Source organism: Dipodomys spectabilis, unplaced genomic scaffold, assembly GCF_019054845.1.
Source record: "Dipodomys spectabilis isolate Male_0828 unplaced genomic scaffold, ASM1905484v1 ptg000147l, whole genome shotgun sequence".
Taxonomy (NCBI): Eukaryota; Metazoa; Chordata; class Mammalia; order Rodentia; family Heteromyidae; genus Dipodomys; species Dipodomys spectabilis.
Window position 1 is genome coordinate 10,327,622 of NW_024870824.1, and position 25,914 is coordinate 10,353,535.

The 25,914-nt window shown below is 40.5% G+C and overlaps 1 protein-coding gene across 1 annotated transcript in view; it reads right to left on the reverse strand.

The window, feature by feature from the left end:
- Nr3c1 (nuclear receptor subfamily 3 group C member 1) overlaps window positions 1-18,807 on the reverse strand; it is a 147,838-nt gene extending 129,031 nt beyond the window's left edge. Inside the window, exon 1 of the mRNA XM_042691923.1 lies at window positions 18,639-18,807. The gene's annotated coding sequence lies outside the window, so the exon portion shown is untranslated. The remainder of the gene's footprint in view (window positions 1-18,638) is intronic.
- Window positions 18,808-25,914: the final 7,107 nt, after the last annotated feature.

Consider the following 25,914-nt stretch of genomic DNA (forward strand, 5'->3'; position numbering starts at 1 on the left):
CAGCGTGCTGGGATTTTTCCCTTGTCCTTTCTACACCTCCACCAGTGATGGACTAATAAGGCAGTTCAGAAAGGTCTGTGTTGTCTCAAATGAGAATTTGCTGCAAGTCGTTGTTCTAAAGTGTAGCATTAATAGGTCTCAGCTTACATTCATTTTCTTTGTTCTAGAAACAAACATAGTTAAGAGATGGGATCTAAGGCAGGACTGCCAGAATTTGAATCTGGTTCCGCCACTTGGTCACTATGTGACCTTGATAAGCTTAATCTATGTGTGCCCCAGATTTCTTACCTGTAAAATGGGGGAAAGAAAATAATGTCTACCTTGTGGTAAGGACTGAATCCTCACATGTGTTCCCACGTGCAAAGCTCTGAGTAGAATGGCTCTGACACGTGATAGAGGTAGACAAATGCTAGCTGTCTCTCCTACTATTCATTCTTTGTTTTTATGATTCATTCACTTGCCCATGGGACACTGTGATGTAGGCCTTAGGTATGATACTGACCATACCTAAGGATATGGCTCAGGGTCACAGCTGGGGTCAGTCAGGGCCAAGATAGGGAGTGGCTGAAGCCATATTCACTGCTTTGTCAGTCATGCCTCCTCCCTCTCCCTTCCTTCCTCTCTCTATTGGGGTTTGAACTCAGGGCCTTGTGCTTGTGAGGCAGGTGTTATACCACTAAGCTACATCGCCAGCTCCCTTTGCACTAGTTATTTTTGAGATACAGTCTTACTTCCTGTATAGAAATACACCTAGATTCTGATCCACTTACTTGAAGCTTCCTATTATGGCTGGGATGTCCGATGCCAACACATCCACCTGCTTCTGTGGAAATGGAGTCTTTTGGCTTTTTCTGCCCAGGCTGGCCTGCAGCTGAGATCCTCCTGATCTCAGCCTCTCACAAAGCTAGGATAACAGTTATGTGCCACCATGCCCAGACACAGATTGAGATAAGGTCTTGCAAACTTTTCTGACTGTCCTACCCTCTAACCATAGTCCTCCACTCCCAATTTTCAGCCTCATAAGTAGCCAGGATTAAAGGTGTGAATCACCAGCACCTAGTTTACTCCTGCTTCTTTGTTAGTGTAGTGACATCTCCAGTATTTCTACTCCCATCTTTACTAGTACCCACTTTTCGCTCATTCTCTCTGGATTTTCTTTCTATGCATGACATCTCCCCAAGGTCTTTTTGGCTTTGAAAGTGCTTTAACAGATGCCCCAGTGAAACACCATGACTTTCCATGACCTTCCACGGTATTTTACTGGGCCATCTGTTATTGCACTGACTCCTATCTGAGCTGCCAATCAAATCATCTGGGAATTTGTTTAAGCAGAGACTGACTATTGGAACTGTGATTCAAAATAAATCTTTCTTCCTTTCCTTGTGCTGTTTGTGTGTTTGTCTCCATGATGAAAAGTCTGACTTGCACAAAAAATATTAACACAGCAAAATGATCATTTAAAAGGAGCAAAGTTTAAGTATTCTCACTTGTCAACTTCAAAACTTACTAGAAAGCTACAGTAATCAAGACAATGTGGTATTGACATAAGGATTGGCAATAAGATAATGGAGCAGAGTTGAGAGTAAGAAATCCATGTCTTGGCTCAACTTAATTATTTTTAAGACAGATGTACCATGACTATTCAATAAATGGGAGTCAATTGGATATCTACATGTAAAAGAACATAAAAAATAACTCAAAAGCGGGGTGCTCATGGCTCATACCAATAATCCTAGCTACTGAGGAGACTGAGGTCAAGGACTGTGGTTCAAAGGCACCTCCAGCAGGAAAGTCCATGAGACTCTTATTACCAATTAACCATTAGAAAACTGAAGTGGTGCTATGGCTCAAAGTAGTAGAGTGTTATCCTTGAAAAAAGAGAGCTCAGGGAGCTCAAGGACAGTGCCCAGGCACTGAATTCAAGCCCCATGTCCACCATCCACAAACAAATAACTCAAAATAGGTGATAGACTTAAATATAAAAGCTAAAAGCATAAGACTGTTAGATGAAAATATGTGTGAATCTCCATGACCTTGGATTCCACAAGAGTTCATTAGATATATTACCGAAGGTACAAGTAACAAAGGAGAAAACCATCAAATTGAACTTCATCAAAATTAAAAACTTTCCTACCGCAAAGGATGTTATGAAGAAAATGACAAGTTGACCCACAGAATGGAAGACATATTTGCATATCATGTATCTGGTAAAGGTCTAGATCCAAACACAAAGAACTGATACTACTAAAAATAAAAAAGCTATTTTTCATTAAAAAACCAAAATAATAACAACAAAAAATCAAAGGGAAAATGATTTGCATCAAGTTCTCTGAAGATATCATACAAATAACCAATGAACACATGAAAGATATTCAACCTTTTTAGTCATTAGGAAAATGACTACAAACACACCAAGAGATATCAATTCATACCCACTATATCTATCTATCTATCTTTTCTTTCTTCCTTCCTTCCTTTTTTTCTTTCTTTCTTTCTTTCTTTTTTTCTTTCTTTCTTTCTTTCTTCCTTCCTTTCTTCCTTTCTTTCTTTCTTTCTTCCTTTCTTTCTTTTGCAATTGTGGGGCTTGAATTTAGGGCCTAGTCAATGTCCCTGAACTCTTTTGCTCAAGGCTAGTGTACTACAACTTTGAGCCACAGCTCCACTTCCAGTTTTCTGTTGGGTAATTGGTGATAAGAGTCTCACAAGAAACTTTACTGCTCAGGCTGGCTAACCACAATCCTCAGCTCTCAGCCTCCTGAGTAACTAGGATTATAGGCATGAGCCACCCCTGCCCAGCTATATATTTTTTTATAAACTGGAAAATAGTGTTGGTGAAAGATATGAAACTCTTATATATAGATGATGGGATTCTAAAATGTTTCAGCCCTATGAGAAACAGTTTAGATGTTTTCTCTAAAATGTTAAACATAAAGTTATTGCAAGACCAAACAATTCAATTCCTAGGAATCTTCCCTAGAAGAAACTATATATTTCTGTCCGAAGTCTTGCACATGAATGTTCTTAACAACATTACTCAAAGTAGTTATCCATCAGGTGCTGAATGTGGTAGATCAGCTCAATGGAATGTTCTTTAGCTACAGAAAGGAATGGAGTGCTGATTTCTGCATTCTACAAAATAGAGAAACCTTTACTAAGGCATGCCAGGCAAGGCCACATATTGCATGATTTTGTGTTTTGAAATTTATGGAGCAGGCAAATCCATAGAGACAGAAAATTGATTAATGGTGGCTAAGGCATCTAAGAGGGAGATGGGAGTGACTTTAACTAAATACAGAGTCTGTTAGAAATGATGGATATGCTCTGGAGTGAAATATTGGGGATAGTTGTACAGAATTAAAAATGTGCTAAAGACCACTGAATTGAACTTTTTATTTTATTTTATTTTTTTATTGTGAAAATACTGTACAGAGGAGTTACAATTACATGGGCAAGATCATGAGTACATTTCTTATCAAGCATTGTAGCCTCCTCCTTTGTTTCCCCTTCCTATCCCTTCCCATCCTCCCCACCCCAGCAATGGATCCACCTGTATCCCTATTTAAATGATTTGTTTTTCCCCTTCCCCTCCATAAATTATACTGACATCAAATACATTGAAAGCAGGGGTTATACTGTGGGGGAGGGACATACAAAGCAACAAAGAAATAATCTTATAAATGTGTTAGAAACAATCGCATGAAAGAAACAAAAACATTTGCATACATATCTTAGGGTTCATTTCCCTAACATCACCTTTTCTGACCTTTTCTGCTTGACTCGGACATACACTAGATATTGCAAATAAGGGAAACCATGGGACTTATGTTTCTTTTGGCCTGGCTTACTTCACTTAATATACTTTTTTGATAAGTTTTATTTCATATCCATTAATTAACTATAATAATAAAGAAAAAAACATTGAAAACCAACATATGCTTTTTGTTTTCTTTTGACCAATACTTTTATCCCAATCAGCCAAGATAATACCAGAGTTGTGCTATTCATATTTTCTTTACAAAAACAAGTGTAGAAGTTAGAGTTTATACAGATTATGATCAAAAGTAAGCAGAGGCCAAAAGAAGGCCAACTTTTCGACCTTAGTTTCGACCTTAGTTGTTAAGGATCCTTTGACTAATTTCTAAACTCCCACATGCAAATTCACCTGCTCTTCATGCCATCACTGTGAAACTGTTTTTATTAGAACTATATGGTACAATAATTGGTTGGTCAACTCTTGCCTTACAGGTTCAGATTAGTCATTCTGAGACATCCACATTCTCATGTGCACTGAACAGCTGTTCATCTGTTGGTAACCTTAATGCTCTGGTGAAATAGTGCCACCTCTCAGCATGTTTCCTTGTGAAGGGCCATCAACACTACCTGTTCTCTTATCCTTAGATCCACATGACTTTGCTTATGTCATGGGAAAAGTATCCATGTTAGAGGAAACAGGCTTTGCTCATTGGAATATAATCTATATACCGTTTGGAATTAGTCTTGTTCATGAAAGCAGATCTTTGTCTTCATTTCTGCTCCCTCCAGAATAGTTCAAAAACAAGACCTTTGCCTCCAACATTTTAGCAAGCTTGATTTCTGGTCCTTGATTTCTGATATTTGACTCTGCAAAGAAGAAGTTGGAATTTTTATTATTTTGTGTGACTATGTTCTTCTTGGCCATTTCATTCCACATAGGGTTTACTCTTTTACAGTGGAGATATCAATAAATGTTCAGAAGCCCTCTGAAGTCTTAGTATGTGGGAGTGATTACCATATTAAGTCTGCTAGTAGGGTTGGATGGAGGAAGTTACCCTCAGCATTTATGAAGTTCACATGAAATAGATGAAATCTTCGTGGGCAGAATGGCAAAAATAAATAAATAACTGAGAAGACGGAAAAGAGAGTTGGCAAAGCAAATGTGGCAGTGCCTTTTCCAGAACCAGCCAGAAGATTACTGGATTTGGGGGATTGTTCTCCTAGGGAGAAGGCTATGGCAGTATGGAGGCCGTTACTGTGATAACCAAAGGACTTCAGGAGCTGGACACCTGCTTGCAAGGTCCTGATGACATCATAAATCAATTCACCTGGTTTCCTGTCTGCTGCAATGCTCTTTAGTTACCTCTTGAACTGTTTTTGCTTTCTGTGAGATACTAGGCTTCAGTGGTTTAGTGCCAGGCTGTGGTTCACCCCATATGGGTTCAATTCTCATCTCTACCACTTACTAGTTTTGTTATCTGACAAGTTGCATAACCTCTCACTTAATCTGTGAAAGGGACTGATCCACAGTTCCTACTCAACAGACTTATTGTGAGGATTCAATGAGGCAATCATATAAAAACACTTTGCACGACACTTGATACAATGTCATTGGTAACCATTACTAATCACTATGATTGCTGTTACTGCTAGCAGTTCCACTGAAGGTGTGTTTGTGAGTGGGCCACTCCACATGTGGCAATTGTACTTTACATGGATATTGACCAACTTGGGCTTTTAGTCCTGTGCACATGGTAAAGTAAGTGTGGCATGGTGGGGACTTGGGTGACAACTTGCCCCAGCCTTGGCAAGTTCACCATAGTTACAAATACTACCTTGTGAATCTGCTTAAGGTCTACACACTGGTCATTCCATGATGATGCCATTGGCAGTCTGGAGCTTGCTTTGAGCTTCCTTAGGAGGAGACTCCACAGAGGAGGGGATAGGTGGAATCTGAAGTTTGCATGGCAAGTGAGGGCTGTGGGATGATCTCCTGAGGCCTGAGCACCTCTGTATCAGGTCACTCCCCTCTCAAAAGGGCTTCCAAGACTTCTCTCCTGCTCTTAGGACAAAAAGCCAAACTTTGTGCCAGCCTCCCCAAGATCCCTGCCTCCCAGCTACCTTCTTTCTAAGTGATGTTACACAACTCTCCCTTGGCTTACTCTCCTCTTGTTCAAGGGTTGGTAAACTACAGCCAAGTTTTGTAAAATTTTATTGGAATAAAGCACATGCATTTGGCTGCTTTCATGCTGCAATGGCAGAGTTGGAGCAGGGAAACAGATTGTTTATGATACATAATGTAAGAATATGGTAACCCTTCACCATACCAGCCTGGGAAATGAGATGTGCTTATGGGTCCAAGAAGAAGGAATTCACCAACTAAATTCACCAACTAAATCTTCTGCCACAAAAGCAACCTGTATGTATTCAGACCTTGAAACCCACAATGCCCTTCACCAGTATAACTACCATCCTGTGCCCATCGGAATTCTTTGAGCACACGCTTGCAAGATTTAGGACTTTAGAGAACATACCTAGAAAAACACTGACTTTACTAATTTGAAGTTACTTTGTCACTTCTGAGACAAGGCCTTGATGTGTAGCTTCAGTCTGGCCTCAACTCACAATGTACTACCAGACATGTACTACCATGTCTGGTTCTATATGGCTTTTAAAAACATTGGTGTTACTGAAGATTGAATTTAGGGCTGCAAGTTTGTTTGGTCATTTGAGTTATATCCCCAGCTCTTTTGCTTTTAGTTTGTTTCTCAGATAGGGTCTTGCACTAAGTTTCTCCACACTAGCCTCAGATCATGATCCTCCTTCTTCCACTTCTCAAGTAACTGGGATTGCAGGCATACTTCATCATATCCAGCTCTGGTATTGTGATTAAATGACAGAGACACACTCCTGCATCTAGCCTTTAAGAACATCTAGTAGAAAGCCAATAACTTCCAAGTTCACTACTTACTAATAAAAACTAGGGATAATTATAATCACACACATGCTATTTACATGTAACAAGACCTTATCTAATCCTCCCCTGAGGTATGTGCTTTTGTCATCCATGATATAGATGGGAAAACTAAGAAAAAGAGAAATGAAGTAACTTGCCCAAGAAACACAATAATGAGTAATAAATGATAGGTCCAAGATTAAAAGCAAGCTGATACTAAAATCCCAATTAATTCATTTTAACTACATAGCCCCATCATACACTTAAACTACTACTTATTCCTTTTGTAGAAATTTACAGTTTATAAGATAGGGGAAAGTATTCTGTTTTCTAGGTAAACTGAGGCATAAAATGGTGAAGTGATTTGGCAAGGTTATGTATCCTTTTTGAAGGCAGAAGAACATTAGGAAATGGCTTTCTGATTCTTGGCATTACAAATTAAGGCTAAAATCGAATGACATACAAATCACTGTGAGTTAGTACAGTCATAATTTTAGAACAAGATGAATACCAAACCATGATATAGTATCTGGAAAGATAGCATTTGGATGCATGTATGTGTGAAATAATACTCCTAAGAAAGTGTTCTAAGGAAATGAAAGTAAGATAAAAAGTAATAAAACCTGGAGACAACCTTACTGTCAACCAAAAGGGCAGTTGTTAATTATATTGTATACATAAAATGTAATACTGCCATCAATACCTTAATTTTTCTAATGATCTGTGGGGAAATGCAAACCACAAAATACATATGTGTGCATATATAAAATATTTATGTATATGTGTGCATGTGTTTATATAAATATTTATACACATATATGTGTATATATTGTATATCATCAAAATATGTCTATACACACATATATGTCAATATAAGATAATGTATATATATATACACATGCACACATATGCATAATAATATTAAATCATTTTTTGGCCTATACATTTCATGCTTTTATATTAGACTTAGTTTTCTGTACCATGTTAATTCATACTAAATAATATTTTTTTTTTTGAGTCCGGTCGTGGGGCCTGAACTCTGGGCCTGGGCGCTGTCCCTCAGCTCTTCAGCTCAAGGCTAGCACTCTACCACTTGAGCCACAGCACCACTTCCAGCTTTTTTCTTTTTGCTTTATGTGGTGCTGAGGAATCGAACCCAGGGCCTTTGGCATGCAAGGCAAGTGCTCTACCACTGAGCCACCTTCCCAGCCCCCTAAATAAATTTATAAGACACCCATTAAAATGTTAAACATGGTTCTCTGGAAAGTAGGGTTATGTTGGACTATTATTCTCCCTTACATATTTTTCTGTACTGTCCTATTCTCTCCAACAAAGATCTCTCTCAAGAGCCTTGCTTTGCATTTGACAAGATCCAAAACTCTTTTATGATGAAAGCTCTGGAGAAACTAGGAATCCATGGAACATTCCTCAATATAATAAAGGCTGTATATGACAAACCTACAGCTTGCATTATACTTAATAGTGAAAAGATAAAACCATTTCCTCTAAAATCAGGAATGAGACAAGGATGTCCACTCTCTCCACTCCTCTTCAATATAGTATTAGCATTCCTAGCTAGAGCAATAAGACAAGAGGCAAACATAAAAGCGACCCAAATAGGGCAAGAAGAAGTAAAACTCTCTCTCTTTGCAGATGACAGGATGCTGTATTTAAACCCCTGCCATGGACTACACTCACAAGTTACTTGAGCTGATCCAAAACTTTAGCAAAGTAGCAGGGTATAAAATTAATCCACAAAAATCAACAGCTTCCCTGTATGGCAGCAATGAGAAGAATGAGACTGAAATTAGCAAAACAAATCCTTTCGTAACAGCCTCAAAAAAAAAAAAAAAAAAAAAAAGGTAGGAATTAATCAAAGAAGTGAAGGACCACATAACGAAAACTTTAAAAACCTGAAAAAGGCAATTAAAGTAGATCTAAGGAAGTGGTAAACCTCCCATGGAGGAAGCAAGATGGAGGCCAGACACTAGGGAATGGCTGCGGCTCTCGCTATCCAAACAGAGATTTGGGTTCCTAACATGCACTTCTCCCCCAAAAGATCGACAACAACAAACATATAAATAAGCAGAGCCTCACGGGAACTAAATACAACAAAAACTCCTTTTACCCCTAAGGACTGAAAATCTCTCCCCTGTCTTCCATCCCACTCCAGCAGTGCACAAGCGGCCCAGCAGCTGCCTTGGCCTCTAGGACCCACCGGGGGACAGCAGCATTCTGACGCTGCTTCCTCCAACTAGCTGGGGACTGAGCACTTGTTTGCTGGCCGGGGACCTAGTGTGGGCTACCCTACCCAGTGTGAACGACTCCAAGCCAAGCGACGGCTGCCACTTGTCAGGAGCAAACAGGCCAAGCTGGGACCACGGCCCTGATAATCTCTGAATCCAAATGCCTAGATCACAGGAAAAGACTCCAAGACTCACGAGCAAACAAACCAGTTCCACTAGCCAACAACAACCCACAACAACCCAGGACCGTGGGAGTTTATTTTGCGGGGTGATGGAGGAAGGAAAGACCCTAGGCTTGGAACTGTGCAACTGCTACCATTGCCTCCTCCTCCTCCTTCCCCCGCTTCTTCTCCTTTCCTTCTCCTCCTTTCTCTTCCTCCTCCTCCTTCCTTCCACGCTTCCTCTTCCTCTTCTTCCTTTTTGCAATAGGGGAGTTTTCTGTTATGTTAGTTATATGGTATTCTTGATGATTCTTTATATTTAAGGGTATGTTATTTTGGGCAAATATCTGAATCTGAATTCTTTTATCTAAGATCAGAGATTAATACCTTTTATTTATTCAATAAATGTGGCATACAGGTACTATATTAAAAGACATATATCTTAATTAGTGGAAGCTTTATTAAATTCAAAATAACCCAAAACAGATTGAAAACATTGGATGGCGCTGTCCCTGAGCTTCTTTGTGCTCAAGGCTAGCACTCTACCACTTGAGCCACAGTGTCACCTCTGGTTTTTGAGTGGTAATTGGAGATAAATCTCACTGGGACTTTTCTGCCTGGGCTGGCTTCAAACAGTGATACCATGGGGCTGGGAAGGTAGCTCAGTGGTAGAGTGCTTGCCTTGCCTGCATGAGGCCCTGGGTTCGATTCCTCAGCACTACATAAGCAGAAAAAGCCGGAAGTGGCACTATGGCTCAAGTGGTAGAGTGCTAGCCTTGAGCTGAGAGCTGAGGGACATCACTCAGGCCCTGAGTTCAGGACCCATGGCCAGCAAAAATCAAAAACAAAAACAAAAAGTGATACCAGATCTCAGCCTCCTGAGTAGCTAGGAGTGAGCCACCAGCACCTGTCCATTTTCTTGATTTCTTGCATTTTGTTTCTTTTCTCTTCCTGTATTTACTAAATTGATCATCTGGTAATTTTTGTCTGATGTGTCTTTGATTTTTTTCAGATTGTATTCCTCCCCTTAGAATTCTTTGTAATGCTGGTTTCATGATCATGCATTCCTCTAATTTTTGTTTGTCATGGAAGGTTTTGGTTTTACCATCTAATGTAAATGATAACTTCACTGGGTAGATCAATCTGGGTTGGCAATTGTTGATTTTCAATGCTCCACGCTCTCGTTGCATTGAAGGTCTGTGTGGAGTGGTCTGCAGGGATTCTGATTTTCGTTTCATTGTAATATAGCTCCTTCTTTAGTTTTGTGGCATTTAAAATCATTTCCTTGCTATTCACATCTAATGGTTTTACTATGATGTGCCTAGAAGTGTTTCTTCTTGGATCCAGTCTATTGGGGGTTCTATATGCTTCTGTAAAAGCAGGTGATATTTTCTCTCCTAAGAGTGAGGAAGTTCTCAGCTATTATTTTACTGAAAAGATTTTCGATGCCTTTGCTATTAAATTCTTCCTTCTTGTCAATCTCAATTATGTGTACTACCAATGGGCCAGAACTGTGAGAATGCCATGCAACTGAGAGGCAGGAGCAGCCCAGCAGCAGAAGTGACCTGACAGCAAGAGTGGCTCAGTGGCCAAGGTGCAGGAGAGGCCCAGTGGTAGGAGTGACCAGGCGTTCAAGTGATGGGAGCAGCCTAGTGGTGGGAGTAGTCTGGCATCAGGAGCAGCCTAGCAGTTCGGCAGCAGGAAGGGCCCAGTGCACATCCATCTCAGAGACCTGAATCTAACATTTCTAATCCCTGCTGCAGACCTGCCCAAGCACCCTCCAACTAGCTTGGGACTAAGCCTGTGCACAGACATTTGCTGGCCCAGGGACCCATTGTGGGCTAGCCTATCCAGTGTGAACTAATCCAAGCCAAGTGTGGGCTGCCACTTGTCAGCAGCAAACAGGCCAAGCTGGGACCACGGCCCTAACAATCTCTGAATGCAAACACCTAAATCACAACAAATGATTACAAGATTCATGACCAATCAAGACAACAAACCAAATCCAATAGCCAATAACAATCTTGGGAAGGACTCCAGTGAGAATGAAGCAGAGATGGAAGACAAAAGAACCATTAAGAAGTGACAGGATTGCTCAACAAAATAAAAGAGGAAATGCCAGAACAACTTCAAAAAGCACAAAGAAGAAATCACACAAAAAAATCCAAGACTTCCAGAAAGATTCAGAGAGAAAAATAGACACACTATCTACCACGTTAAATGATGAAATAGACATGAGAACTGATTTCAGAACCACAAAAAGTTCAATTTCCACAATGCGAACTACAGGGGAATCCATACGTAACAGAATAAGTGAAATGGAAAATAAAATGTCAGAAGACAAGGATAAAAGAGAGGAGCTAGAACAAAAAAATCAAAAGTATAGAAAAAATGCTCACAACCTACCAAAGAGAAGCTCAGGAATGGACAGTCTCAGGTAAGAAATCAAATCTACGCATAATTGGGATCAACAAGGGGGAAGAATAGTAAAGGCACTGAAAATCTTTTCAGTATAATAATAGCTGAGAACTTCCTCACTTAGGAGAGAAAATATCACCTGCTTTTAACAGAAGAATATAGAACCCACAGTAGTCTGGATCCAAAAAGAAACACTCCTAGATACATCATACTAAAAACATTAGATGTGAATAGCAAAGAAATGATTTTACATGCCACAAAATTAAAGAAGAAGCTGTATTACAATGAAAAGAAAATCAGAATCCCTGCAGACCACTTCACACAGACCTTCAATGCAATGAGAGCTTTGAGCATTGAAGATCAACAATTGCCAACCCAGATTGATCTACCCAGTGAAGTTATCATTTGCATTAGATGGTAAAACCAAAACCTTCCATGACAAACAAAAATTAGAGGAATGCATGATCACGAAACCAGCATTACAAAGAATTCTAAGGGGAGGAATACAATCTGAAAAAAACAGTTGAAATCAAAGAGACACATCAGACAAAAATTACTAGATCAACAGTAAACACAGGAAAAGAAACAAAATACTAAAAAATCAAGAAAATATTAGGAAACATGACACATTTCTCTTATAATAACCCTAAGCACTAATGGACTCAATTCTCCAATGAAAAGAAGAAGAATAGCAGATTGGCTCAAAAAACAAGATCCATCCAATGTTTGCTTTCTGTTTTGGGTTATTTTGAATTGAATAAACTTCCACTATGATGTATGTCTTTTAGTATCTGTATGCCACACTTATTGAATAAATAAAAGGTATTAATCTCTGATCTTAGATAAAAGAACTCAGATTCAGACCTTGTACCAGAATCAGTTCCAAATGGATCAAAGACCTCAAGGTAAAAGCAGATACTCTGAAAACATTACAGGAAATACTAGGGCTCCTTGGCACAGGCTGGAACTTTCTTAATAAAAACCCAGAAACACAATCAAAGAAAGGTTGGAAAATAGGATTGGATTAAACTGCAGAGCTTCTGCATGGCAAAAGACATAACTAGCAAGAGTAGTAGTGTTGGGAGAAGATCTTCACTGGCCATACAACAGATAAGGGCTTCATATCTAAAATATACTTAGAGCTCAAAATATTAAAGCCCCCTAAAACAAATCCTTGAAGAAATAACCACCCCACTGACAAGTGGGCTAAAGACTTAGAACTTCTCTGAAGAAGAAATAAGAATGGACAATAAACGCATGAAGAAATGCTCAACATCTATGGCCATAAAAGAAATGCAAATAAAAACATTGAGATTCTATCTTACCTCAGTTAGAATGGCCATTATCACAAACTCTAATAACAGCAGATGCTGGAGGGGATGTGGCCAAAAGGGAACCTTACTGCACTGTTGGTGGGAATGTAAACTTGTTCAGCCACTCTGGAAAGACATAGAGCTCCCCTATGACCCACCAGTTCCACTTTTGGGCAATTACTCAAATGACCACAAACAAGGCCATACAAAAGCTACCTGCACAATCATATTTGTTGCAGCAATATTTACCATAGCTAAGACATGGAACCAACCCATATACTCCTCAGTGGATGAGTGGACCAAGAAGATGTGGTATATATGCACAATGGAGTTCTATACTACATCAGAAAGAATGACACTGCCCTCTTTGTAAGGAAATCCAAAGACCTGGAAAAAATTAAATTAAGTGAATCAAGCCAGGCCCAAAGAAATATAGGTTTCATGGTTTCCCTCATTTGTAATAACTAGAATATGTCTATGATATTCTTAGCAAGGGATCACAATAGCCTAATCGCTAAGTGCGTAGGACCATATATAATGAAGCTTATCAAAATAAATTCCAAGAATTGGAAACAAGAGTTTCTTATTATGTCCTGTATGCAGTTCTTTCTATGTTTAACTTTCTGTTTTAGTTTTCTGTACTCTTTGTTTTGTATGTAAGCTTATCTGACTTGTGGAAGGGAAAGGGAATTACAGAAACAGTAAGACAAAGGATGAACTAAAGCAACAATGATACTAGACGTGATGTTGGAAATGAACTTTACAACTTGGTGGGGAGGGGAGTAGGGGAGGAAAGGGGAGAAAATGAGGGTGGGAGTAACAGTGTTTAAGAAGAAATATACTCATTACCTTATTTTTGTAACTGTAACCCCCTGTTCATCATGTTTACAATAAATTTTAAAAGAAGTTATTTAAAGAGAGAGAGAGAGAAAAAAGGAGCCTTGCTTTATTGTCCAAACTTGTCCTGGTCTTAAGCACCCCTTCTTGTTTCACTATTGTATTATTATTATTATTATTTTGGTCTGGTTGTGGGGCCTGAACTCTGGTCCTGGGCACTGTCCCTCAGCTCTTCAGCTCAAGGCTAGCGCTCTACCACTTGAGCCACAGCACCACTTCCGGCGTTTATCTTTTTTCTTATGTGGTGCTGAGGAATCGAACCCAGGGCCTCTGGCATGCAAGGCAAGCGCTCTACCACTGAGCCACCTTCCCAGCCCCTACTATTGTATTATTTTTGTTTGTTTTTTGTTTTTGTCGGTTGTGGGGCTTGAACTCTGGGCCTGGGCGCTGTCCCTCAGCTCTTCAGCTCAAGGCAAGCGCTCTACCACTTGAGCTACAGCGCCACTTCCGGTTTTCTAGTGGTTTATTGGAGATAGGAGTCTTACGGTCTTTCCTGCCTGGGCTGGCTTTGAACCGTAATCCTCAGATCTCAGCCTCCTGAGTAGCTAGGATTACAGGCGTGAGCCACCAGCGCCCGGCTTGTATTATTTTTTAAAAAATAATTTTAATTAATTTATTTTTTGCCAGTCCTGGTGCTCAGGGCCTGGGCACTCTCTTTGAGCTTCTTTTGCTCAAGGCTAGTACTCTACCATCTGAGCCACAGTGCTACTTCTGGCTTTTTCTATTTATGGACTATTGAGGAATCAAACCCAGGGCTTCATGCATGCAAAGTAAGCACTCTACCACTAAGGCACATTCTCAGCCCCTTATTTTTTGTATTTATGTGGTACCAAGGAGTTGAACCCATGGCCTCATGCATGTTAGACAAGCACTCTACCAGTAAGCCACATTGCTTGACCTCAATATTATATTATCTTTATGAAGAGAAAACATTCACACTACATATTGTTATAGACTGAATGTGTCTACCACCAGATTCATAGGCTGCAATCCTAACTCCCATGGCATGGTATAAGGAAGAAGGGTCTTGGGGAGATGATAAGGGCATAAAACTAGGGCCCTCTTGAATGGAGTTCACACCTTTCGAAGAGACTCCAGAGTTTTCTCTTACCCCTTGCCACATGAGCACACAGTGAGAAGATAGTGGCTACAACCAGAAACAGAATTTGCTAGTTTCTTGTCTTAGAATCCCTAGTCTTCAGAATAGGTATTGTATAAGCCTCCAATCTATGGAAGTTTGTTATAGCAGACCACACAGACTAAGACACATGTTGTTTTAAGGGAAGACACAACCTGATCTTCAGCCAGGGCCCAACCCATTCTCTCTGGGCATGTGGAGCCTTCACAGACAAGATAGGAAAACATTTTTCCTAATTTTTTATTTTATTTTTTTAAATTTTTTGGAGTGTGTAGTACTGGGGTTTGAACTCCAGGCCTCATTCTTGGTAGCTAGTCACTTTATCACTGAGCCAGTTCTTTTTTTGTACTGGTTATTTTTGAGATAGTCTCTTGCTTCTTGGCACATGTCTAGATTTTGATCTATTTTAGGCTTCCTTTCATAGCTAGGTTAACAGAGGCCTGGCAAGACTCAGTTGCTGATAGAGGAAGGGTCTTGAGAACTTTTCCGCTTGATTGGGCCTTGAACTCCCAATCTTCGCCTCCCAAATAGGACTACAGATGTGAGCCATGGTCACCCAATGAAGAAAGAAGTTTGGAATCCCACTTAACAACTTCTAGTTAGCCATCAATATCAGTTAAATATAAATCATGTATCGGTGTTGCTGACATAGAGATGTAGGGAGGAGAATGTTTTGATCTCTTCATGGTTTCATGGGATGTTCTGTTTGGTTTCTTTCAGGGATGGGATGTGCATGGCTCAAGGCAACAAGGTGCCAGGATTGGGAAGAAGCTCTGGTGTGAGAGCTTCTGTGGAATAGAGAAAGGAACATGCCTTTATTTGTATCTATTTCCAACAGGACTTAGGAACCTTTTGAGCAAAGATGGAAACCTTGCATTGCAAATCTTTGTCTGAGAAACAGGTGCTCCCAAATGGAAGGCTGCAATGCCACCAAGAAAAGCTGATGTCAGCAGATGGTAGGGGGAACAAAAAAAAAAACTTTGCTGGTACCAAAACTTGTCAGCTACCCTGAGAACTTTTACGAAGTCTTGGGAACTGGTACTGGGTGAATAATTTGGAATATTTGTAGGCTCATACAATTTTACAGAGGGATTCTTCATTGAGTGGCCCACAACAATGGCTCTGATTCATAGTTATATGGGCCTGGATACAGATGCCACTCTCTGAGTTGGTGATGGTTAGCAGCCAGGATGGTTGGAAAACAGGATGGTTGAAACCTTGGTGGGGGTGTGAATGGGAATGGCACAGCCCATGTGCAGAAATGTCAGAGTACTAGTGCATACTTCCCTGTTTGGGAAGTATGCACTCCCTCCCCAGTGAGGGAGTTCAGGCAACAGAGCAGCTGAGTCTGAGCACACTACAGAATGCCGCGTGTTGCTCTGCTGAGCAGGGAAGTGCTTGTAGGCATCAGCAGGCATCCTAGTGTGGGTCCTGCAGAACTTGTTGGTGGCAGCAGTCATGAAGGCAACAGGGATGGAGACAGACTTCTCATCCAGAGGGCCATCTTTGTGGGTGCACTGGAGCCTTAGTCTAGGGATTGCTGTCATGATGAGGCCAATTAGCATAGTTATTTTCAGTACCCATGGACATGTGCAGAAATACTAAGGGGAGGTTTTAAAAGTTGAGATGAAGCAGGAACACTCAAAACTGGTGTAGAATGAGATGTTTGGGAAGCATTCGGTCACACAAAGGAAACTAAATGGTCCAGTCAAGCCTAGGATTCTCTACAGATTCAATGCTTTCATTTCAGACATTTGGATTCTACAGCTAGTAGCCATCCTTTGAGAGCCTCATTTTTATTTGAGAAACAGCGTGACCAGCAGCTACCGGGGACAAATTTTATCATAAGTAGTTTATCTTTGGATGGTCCTCACCTGGTATGTGTGTATGTTGGGGGGAATCTTCTCCATCTGTCCAGAGCATCCTGAGCCACTCCTGACCGTTGTACTTTGCGAGTGTATTTATTCTTGCTTTTCTTCTATTCAGGCATAAGGTCTAGTCTAGCTAATGGCAGAACAGTCATCTGACATGTAAGTTTACCTAAAATGACAAATGACTGACAGTAGCTGTATTTAGCTCCTGTTTTGAAGGAGAATTCTGAGGTCCACAGTGCACTCACAGAAAGGATTGGGCTAATTGGTACATTCTTTTGTCATGACAGACAATTAGAGGGAGACTTTGGGCAGGGGAGCTTCCTGGAATCTGTTATTGACATACCCCAAAGGCATCACAAATGAATCATAGCACTAACTTGGATGTTCTGATGGTGTTGCTCATAGGCCCCAAGCCTGTGAGGTCTCTAGCTCACAGGGTTTTATTTGACACATCCTTGGGAGGGAAGCACAGCAGCGGTCAGGCAAAGATATGTGAGGCAAAGATACCCAGGATTAGAGATGTTATTCACCCCAATCTCTTAGATAGGAACTGCACAGATCTGCTAAAAGCAGCATGTGATGTCAATTTCATTTCATGCAAGCAGATAAAGGCAATATCCAAGGATATTTTCTTTGGCCCTCATTGGTATCCTGGGATAACAAATCTTCAGCAATGAGGGACTTGAGATCAGCTAAATGATGTGGTCTGCAAATTTCTCTCTTTCTCAGTTCTCATATCCAACCCCTTGGAAAACTGTTGACTTCACAGTCAGGATTAAGTGCTGATGCTGTGTATCTCTGTAACTACATTTCTACAACTGCCTTCCTGCCCTCCCTGTTTCTACCTTGCCTCTCCATACCCAAATCCTTACCCCACAAACCACAGGGATCCTGCCAAATCCAAATCCAGGTCTAAGTCCTTTAGTAGCTATCCAGCTCACTCAGGGCCAGAGCCAAAGTCCACACCTCCTGGGCTGCTTTGCTGACCTCAGATCCCCATCTTTTTCCTTTTCCTGCCCTATTCTCCAGGTTGTTCCTCAAGCTTCCTTCTATCTCGGAGCATGCATCTTCCTGTCTTCCTTTCCCTTCCCTCCCATTCCCTTCCCTCCCATTCCCTCCCTCCCTCCCTCCCTCCCTTCCTCCTTCCTTCCTTCCTTTCTTCCTTCCTTCCTTCCTTCCTTCTTCCCTTCCTCCTTCCCTCCCTCCCTCTCTCCCTTCCTTCCTCCCTCTCTTCCTTCCTCCTTCACTCTTTCTCTTTTGTTCTTCTTTTTCCTTCAGATATTGTCTCATTATCTGTAGTGAACCCAGGCTAGCCCCAAATTTGAGATTCTCCTATCTCAGCCTCCCAAAGACTGGTATTATGGGTATGAACTACAATGTACTGCAGTGCCTTTCTACTTGCTTCCTCTCCCCAAGTCCCCCAGATAGCTACACAATTAGTTCCTTTAGTCAGATCTCTGTTTAAATATATTGCCTCCTTAAAAGCCCTTCCCATGACTATTTTCTCTGATTCCATTTTCATTTTCTTCATGATATGTGCCTCCTAACACATTGAACATTTTAAAAATATAATTCCCGGCTTTCCTCTCCACTTTGTGTTAGTTTTATTTTACTTGCTGCTCTACCTCCCTTTCCTACCACATCAGCTTATACTTGCAGAAGAAATGAAACCAGGAGACTCAGAGAATTGCATTTCTTTTAGATAAGCCACTCCCCCACCCCCCCAAAATGTTTCCTTCCTTTTCAGTTTCAACTTTGCAGCACACACCGGTCTGGTGATAATTTTTTTCTAGTGTTTTGACCTCTCTGTGAACTTCACAAGCCATGTTACTTCGTCTCATGTTACCCAGCTGTAGAATGGGAATAAAAAAACACCACTTACCTTCCTTCAGATGCTTGAATGAAGCAACCTCTGAGATGTTCTCCTGGCTTAGATCACTGAGGAAAGGAGCCATGCAGAGGAGGTTTCTGATGATGATAGTATGATTGGAGCTCCAGGAAGGTGGGGGCTGTGTTCCTCCCCTCTCCATTCTTGCCCAGAGAAGGCACGTATGCAGTGTTTATCAGACTTCCTATCTGTGGGAGCCACACTGCACCTGTCTTTGCACCACCAGTCATCATGGAAGTTAACCCAACCCTAACTAGCTCTCAGAGCAAAATCTGGCTCTGGCTTCAATATGACCCAGCCTCTCTCCCTCCCTCACCCTCCCCCTCTTACTCTCTTTTCCAAAAGAAGTTAACACTGCAGAACACTTGGTGAACAAATTAATACTGCTGGTGCTTTCTTCTTTGCTTTGAACACAGAGTAGAAACTTTCACAAGAGAGAACATTTTACATCAGAGGAGTCTGTCTCTTGGGTATTGCTTTTTTTTCCCTTTAGCAAATCTGACGAATACCATAACTCTTTCTCATTTGGATAAATTTCCTGGTTTAGCTGAGAGCTACTGATTCAGTGGAGATTTCCTGAGTCAGGGACTCATGGAATCCATCACAACAAGGTTGGAGCCGGGTGTTTGATCACTTTCAACAAGGACTTGTGGAATAGATGACCAGCACACAATATTCCCACCGAGTCCTCTTTCTTACCACTTTCTCCTTTCTACTCTTAGTTCCTTTCTGAGTGACTTCCTATGTCTTCCCCTCTTGCATGCCTATGTTTCTGTCAGATACACGGGCACTTTATGGTCCTGTTGCATCTGAAGGATTGCTGACCTTCCAGTGATTGGACTACTGACAAGTCCTGTGGTTGGATATCAAAAGATACATTTTCTCCCTCACGCTGCCATTTACAGATGTGTGTTGTAATTTCTTCAGCAGAGAAGAAAGTGTTCCGTGCCTGCCCTCATGTCTACAGAGGCCCAAGAGAGTAAGAGAGAGCCAGGGAAGAGGACGAGGCCAATGTGGGCAAGAGCCAGAACAAACCTTATATAAGCTCTGCCCATTTGGTAAAGGGAAGCAAATGAAAACGCAGGTTCAATGACAATTATAATTTCTTGTCATCAAGCAGGGGTGAGGAAATCAAAATTTTCATTTCCATTTTATACATCACCTTTTTTCAGCATCAATTTTTGCCTTTATTAAAATTTTTTTGGGGAGGGGTTACCAGTTCTGGGACTTGAACTCAGAGCCTGGGTGCTGTGCCTGAGCTTTTTTTGCTCAACACTAGCAAACACTTGAGCCACAGTTCCACTTCAAGCTTTTTTGGTAGCTAATTGGAGATAAAGGTCTCAAGACATTTTTTTGCCTGGTCTGGCTTTAAACTTCTATCCTCAGAACTCAGTCTCTTGAGTAGCTCAGATTTATCGGCATGAGCCACTAGCACCCAGCTTGCTTCTTTTAAAAAACAAACAAAAAAGCTTTTTTATTTTTATTTTGGCAGTTTGAAGGTTTGGACTCGGGTCCTCATACTTGTTAGGCACTTTATAGCTTGAGCTCCAGCCTTGCTTTTTTGCTGTTTATTTTGGAGATGAAGTCCCATGAAACTTTTCTATCTGGTCTCATCTCAAACTTTACTCCTCCATACCTCAGCCTCCTAAATAGCAAAGGTATAGGCACAAGCCACCAGCACCCAGCTACCAATCAAGGTTTTAAAAAAAGAATTAGAGGAGGCAGAAATCTAGTTTTTAAAACAAACAAAAACCCCTTGATATTGAATTAGAAGCACTCCATTTTGTGTGCCAATTTTTTTCCAGTCCTAGGGCTTGAACTCAAGACCTGGGCTGTCTCTGAACCTCTCCATGCCCAAGGCTCTACCACTTGAACCACAGTGCCACTTCTGGCTTTTTCTATTTATGTGGTGCTGAGGAATCAAACCCAGAGCTTCATGCATGCTAGGCAAGCACTTTACCACTAAGCCACATTCCCAGCCCTGCTAATTTACTTTTATTACTATACTTCTTTTTCCCCCCATTGGGCAAATTGTCTTTATTGAGGTCTATAAAGTTTGTAAATTCTATGAGCTTTGACTATACAGCTATTTCTTCCACATTGGGTGATATGTACATTTCTTTCCTTTTGCTTAGTTGTCAGCTGTTCCCTCTTTCCTGCTCATTCCATCCCTCCAATCCCTGCCATTGAGTTGCTTAGTTCTGTTTGGTCAATGTACAGTGCATCTGATGGGTCCCACTGTTGTATGTTTTCTCCTGTTTCCAGGTTTCTGTGTCCTCCTCCTAGTTTCCCTCAGATGTGCACATATATACCACATATGTGGTCAGCAGTATGAGTAGAGATCCTTTGTTTCTCTAGTCTAGTTTACTTTGTCGTATCTCCTTACAGTTTGGATTTAACATCCACATATCAGGGAGACCACATGCCATTTGTCTCTTTGCTCTTGGCTTACCTCACTCAAAATGTTTTTTTTCTAGTTCCATCCATTTCCTGGGAATGCCATTATTTTGTCCTTTCTAATGGCTGCATAATATTCCATTGTATATAGGTACCACAATTTTTGGATCCACTCATCTCTAGTGGGGTATCTGGGTTGTTTCCATATCCTGGCTATTGTGAACAGTGCTGCAATGAACAGGGAGGTGCATGTCCTTGTATCCTGGTTCCTGTTGTTCAGGATAAATGCCTAGGAGTGGTATGGCTGGGTCATAGGGGAGGTCTATATTTAGTTTTCTGAGGAACCTCCAGACTGCTTTCCAAAGTGGTTGTATTAGAGTACATTCCCATCAGCAGGGCAATAGGGTTCCTCTTTCTCCACATCCCCTCCAGCATTTGTCGTTGGCTGAATTTAGGATGCGGGCCATTCTGACTGGGGTAAAGTGGTATCTCAGGGTTGTTTTTATTTGCATTTCCTTTACAACCATGGATGGTGAACATTTCCTCATGTGTTTCTTGGCCATTTTTATCTCTTCTGAGAAATCTCTCTTTAGTTCCCGTGCCCATTTAGTAACTGGTGTGTTAGGTTTGGAGGGATTAGTTTCTTGAGTTCTCTGTGTATACTGGATATTAACCCCTTGTCTGATATATTGCTGGTATTTTCCCCCCCAATTAGTGGCTGTCTTTCTAGTTTGGTTGCTATGACTTTAGTTGTGCAGAAACTTTTTTTTTTTTTTGTCAGTTGTGGGCCTGAACTCTGGGCCTGGGCGCTGTCCCTCAGCTCTTCAGCTCAAGGCTAGTGCTCTACCACTTGAGCCATAGTGCCACTCTTGGCTTTTTCTGCTTATGTGGTGCTGAGGAATTGAATACAGGGCCTCATGCATGCAAGGCAAGCGCTCTACCACTGAGCCACCTTCCCAGCCCCAGAAACTTTTATTTTAAGGTAGTTTCATTTGTTGAGTCTCTCTCCAATATGTTGTGGCCCTGGGACTCTGTTCAGGAAGTTCCTGCCTGTGCTTATAAATTCGAGTATCTCTCCTACTCTGTCCTGCAGTAGTTTCAGAGTTTCAGGTTTGATGTTAAAGTCTTTAATCCATTTTTGTTGATGTTAGTGCATGCTGACAGGCTGGGATCTACTTTTAGTTTTCTGCATGTGGCCACCCAGTTTCCCCAGCACCAATAGTTGAAGAGGCTATGCTTCTTCCACTGTTTGTCTTTGGCTTCTTTGTCAAATATCAGCTGATTGTAGGCATGTGGTTTTATTTCTGGATCTTCTAATCTATTCCATTGGTCTTCGGGTCTGTTTTTGTGCTAATACCAGTTGTCTTTGTTATTATGGCTCTATAGTAGAGTTTGAAGTCCAGCATCAAGATTTTTTCCCATGTTGTCTTTTTTACATAGAATTGTTCTGACTATTCTAGGTCTTTTGCTGTTCCATATATATTTTTTGACTGTTTTCTGTATTTCAGTAATGAATGTCCTTGGGATTTTAATGAGAATTGTATTCAATTTTTATATCAGTTTGGGCAGTAAGGCCGTTTTCAATATATTAAATCTGCCCATCCAAGAACATGGAAGGCCTTTCTATTTCCTGGTGTCCTCTATAATTTCTTTAAGTTTTTAGTTTTCATTAAATAGTTTTTTTACATATTTGGTTAGGTTAATTCCTGAAGATTTTATTTTTTTGAGGTTATTGTGAATGGGGTTGTTTCCTTGCTTTCCCTTTCTGCTTCTCCATTGTTGGTGTACAGAAAGGCAACTGATTTTTGTGTGTTAATTTTTATACAGTACTTTTAACATTGGGACTTCCTCAATTTGCCTGAGGAGGATTTCTGCAAGGGTGCACAATTTATCATTCAAAGAAGGATACAATATTAACATGTCGGTTGTTTCCCCTAAAATACCTAAATTAGTGCAGAGCCTTGATTGCCCTCCTGCAGGTGCATTTAGGTTGTAAATAAACACAGTTTTAAGCACATTTGTAACAGCTGGGCAAGTGAGAGATGCATTACGTGCCTAAATTGATGTGAGTAATGGTGGCCCCTAGAAAGGTTCCATCCCAGAGATCTGATACGCAGAGGTCTGGAAACTCCAAGTGATCTCAGCTTCATTGGCCCCAATCAGGGTTTCTTAGCAAGTTCATTTGGTTACACTGAATTCTAATTACAATAGAATCCATCCAATGGATTGGTCTCTAGAAAGCTTGCATGAGACAAGTAAGATGGCAGAAAATAGAAGGAAGCATATCATCAATTTACACAAAATATCTGTGCAAATTACACCACAACTTGTTGCCCTTTGAGTCTGGTGTATACAAAACAACAGGCCAAATTATTACCATGACAGCAAGGATCATTTTGTAGTTGTTCTACCAAAAAAAAGGTCAATTTGAAGTAAAACTTAGCAGAATTAAGGGCTTCATGCTGCTTAAGAATTGGAAAAGATTTGCAATTAAGAAGGCAAGAAGAAACCAGTAGTAAGAAACCTGTCATTGTGTTTGCTGAAAGAATATTGACAAGGTGGGCTGGGAAGGTGGCTCAGTGGTAGAGCGCTTGCCTTGCATGCCTGAGGTCCTGGGTTCGATTCCTCAGCACCACATAAGCAGAAAGAAAGAAGTCAGCAAGAATATTGACAAGGTCTTTATCATCAAATGAAGTTGAGATGAGGGTAAAAGAATGATTTCAGTGGCTTCCAGAAAGAACATAAGCAGAGTTGCTAGAAATATAGATACAGGTAACACTTTGATTCTGATATGGTGGGATTATCTTCACTTTTGTTCTACCTTCAAATATTTCTTCAGTGTTCTCCACAATCCTCTTTCCTGTCTCTACCCACCCAGGCCCAGTAATTTACAACCAATGTGTAAAGTCTTTATTTCGCTCCATAGGCATGGATTTATTTAGATTTTAGTGATAGAATCCATAAAATAGTGGGTTTAACCCATTTTTTTGGAAACTAGGGTTTTTTTTTTTTAAATTAGTGAGTATATTTTCTTCTTTCTATTTCTTTGTAGGAAATTCAGAGACAAATATGCTGACCATATCTCATAACTAGATACCTTTATTTTTACACGTTGGTTCTTTCTTTGGAGGGAAGAATAGGAATGAAGGTGAATTGGTTTTTCAATTACTGGTTTATTACCAATGTTTTCTTTGCACTCTGAGTAGTTGCTCTTCTCTCTCTTTTTCTAATGTTTTTCAAAGCTTTCATGGAAGGAGATGGAGCCTGCCTTACACAGAAAACTCGGCTCTCAAAGTGATGAACGTCCTAACCATCATCCAGGTCCTACTGTTGAACACATTTTGCTTTCTTTGTAGAACAGAACATTTTGAATGTTGTCTTCCCTCCTAAAACAAATGAATTCCTCCCTGAATTAATGTATACCGACATTAGATTTTCTTCTTAGTCTTATATATTTTCTTCTTTCTTTTAAAATATTTGTCCTTAAATGAATGAATATAAATTCATTCATCTCCAAGCAACTTGGAGACAAACACTGCAGCCTCAGTCCCAGTGACTATCTTTATTTTTGCAGTTCCAGCAGAGGCAGTTAACCTAACCAATCTATCACATTCTCCCACTTTGTGCAGTGACTGTGTCCTTGCATGTACTGTTCAGTTCCTCTCAACAGAATCATTTATTGCTTGTTCATTTCTTTCTCTCCTCTCTCTCTCTCTCTCTCTCTCTGTATCATGCATCCTCCCTTTCCCTTCTTCCTCTTCCTCTCTTTGCTGATCTTTCTCTTTATCTCTTTTCTATTCACCCATCCACTCATCTGTTCCTCCTGGATTCCCTCTTATAGAAGGGTTAATATATATATATATATATATATAAATATATATATATATATAATATGTCATTAAGAGATATGTGAGTAGTAGAAACAACAGGAAAGTAAGAAGAAACACATACAACCTATTCACTGAAGTCTTGGGGAAAATCAGAATAAACTATCAGTCCTAGTGGCAAAAAAACCTGTATCAACACCATTGGCTATAATTTCAACTAAGCCTGGAGTAGGAGGAGGGAGAAAAATGGGTTGTAGTTGACACGGGAGATTTATTTGAATGTAGAACAAGATGATGACAACTATGCCCTTTACAGAATGAAATCAGTGGCAAGAATTACCTATATTTATGGTTTCTAACTCCTTTGTTCATGGTCTTCCTTGAACCTATTGAAATCCATCTTTTTAAAATCATCTTTAAGTAATTGCACAAAGAAGTTTCAATTCCACACAACAATTTGTGAGTATAATATATTGATTACTGTCACCCCTCCCATCATCTTTCCCCATCTCCCTCGAGCCCACCCACCCCCTCAAGTTATCTCGTTCTACTCACACATATAGACATTGAATGTTACAACTGTATTCTTCTACCTTTCCTCTCTCCTTTTGTCTTTCTTCCTTCCTCTTGACCTTACACCTCCAACCAACACATGTTTCAGTTTCTTGGTTTTCATTTTGTTAAACTATAGGTTAGCTGTTTGAAGGAGTTATTTGTTCCCTACCCCCATCCTCACTGCTACTCAAACTGGCTTTACACAAATCACTAATGGATTCGTTAACAGAATGGACTTAATCCAATGGCCAGCTACCAGGCCTGGTCTCATTTGTTCCATGACTGATCCTTCCTTTTCTGGAAACACCTTCTTCTTTGGCTTCTAAAAACTTGTAGTTGTTCTCCTATATCATAAGACCTATTCTTCTTAAACTGCAGTGTACAACAGACTCTTTAAACAGAAGTCTCAGGGTTCAGAGTCCCCAGAACCTCTGACTCAGTAGGACTCTAGTAAAGCCAGATAATTTGTACTTCCAATGAATTTCCAGGTG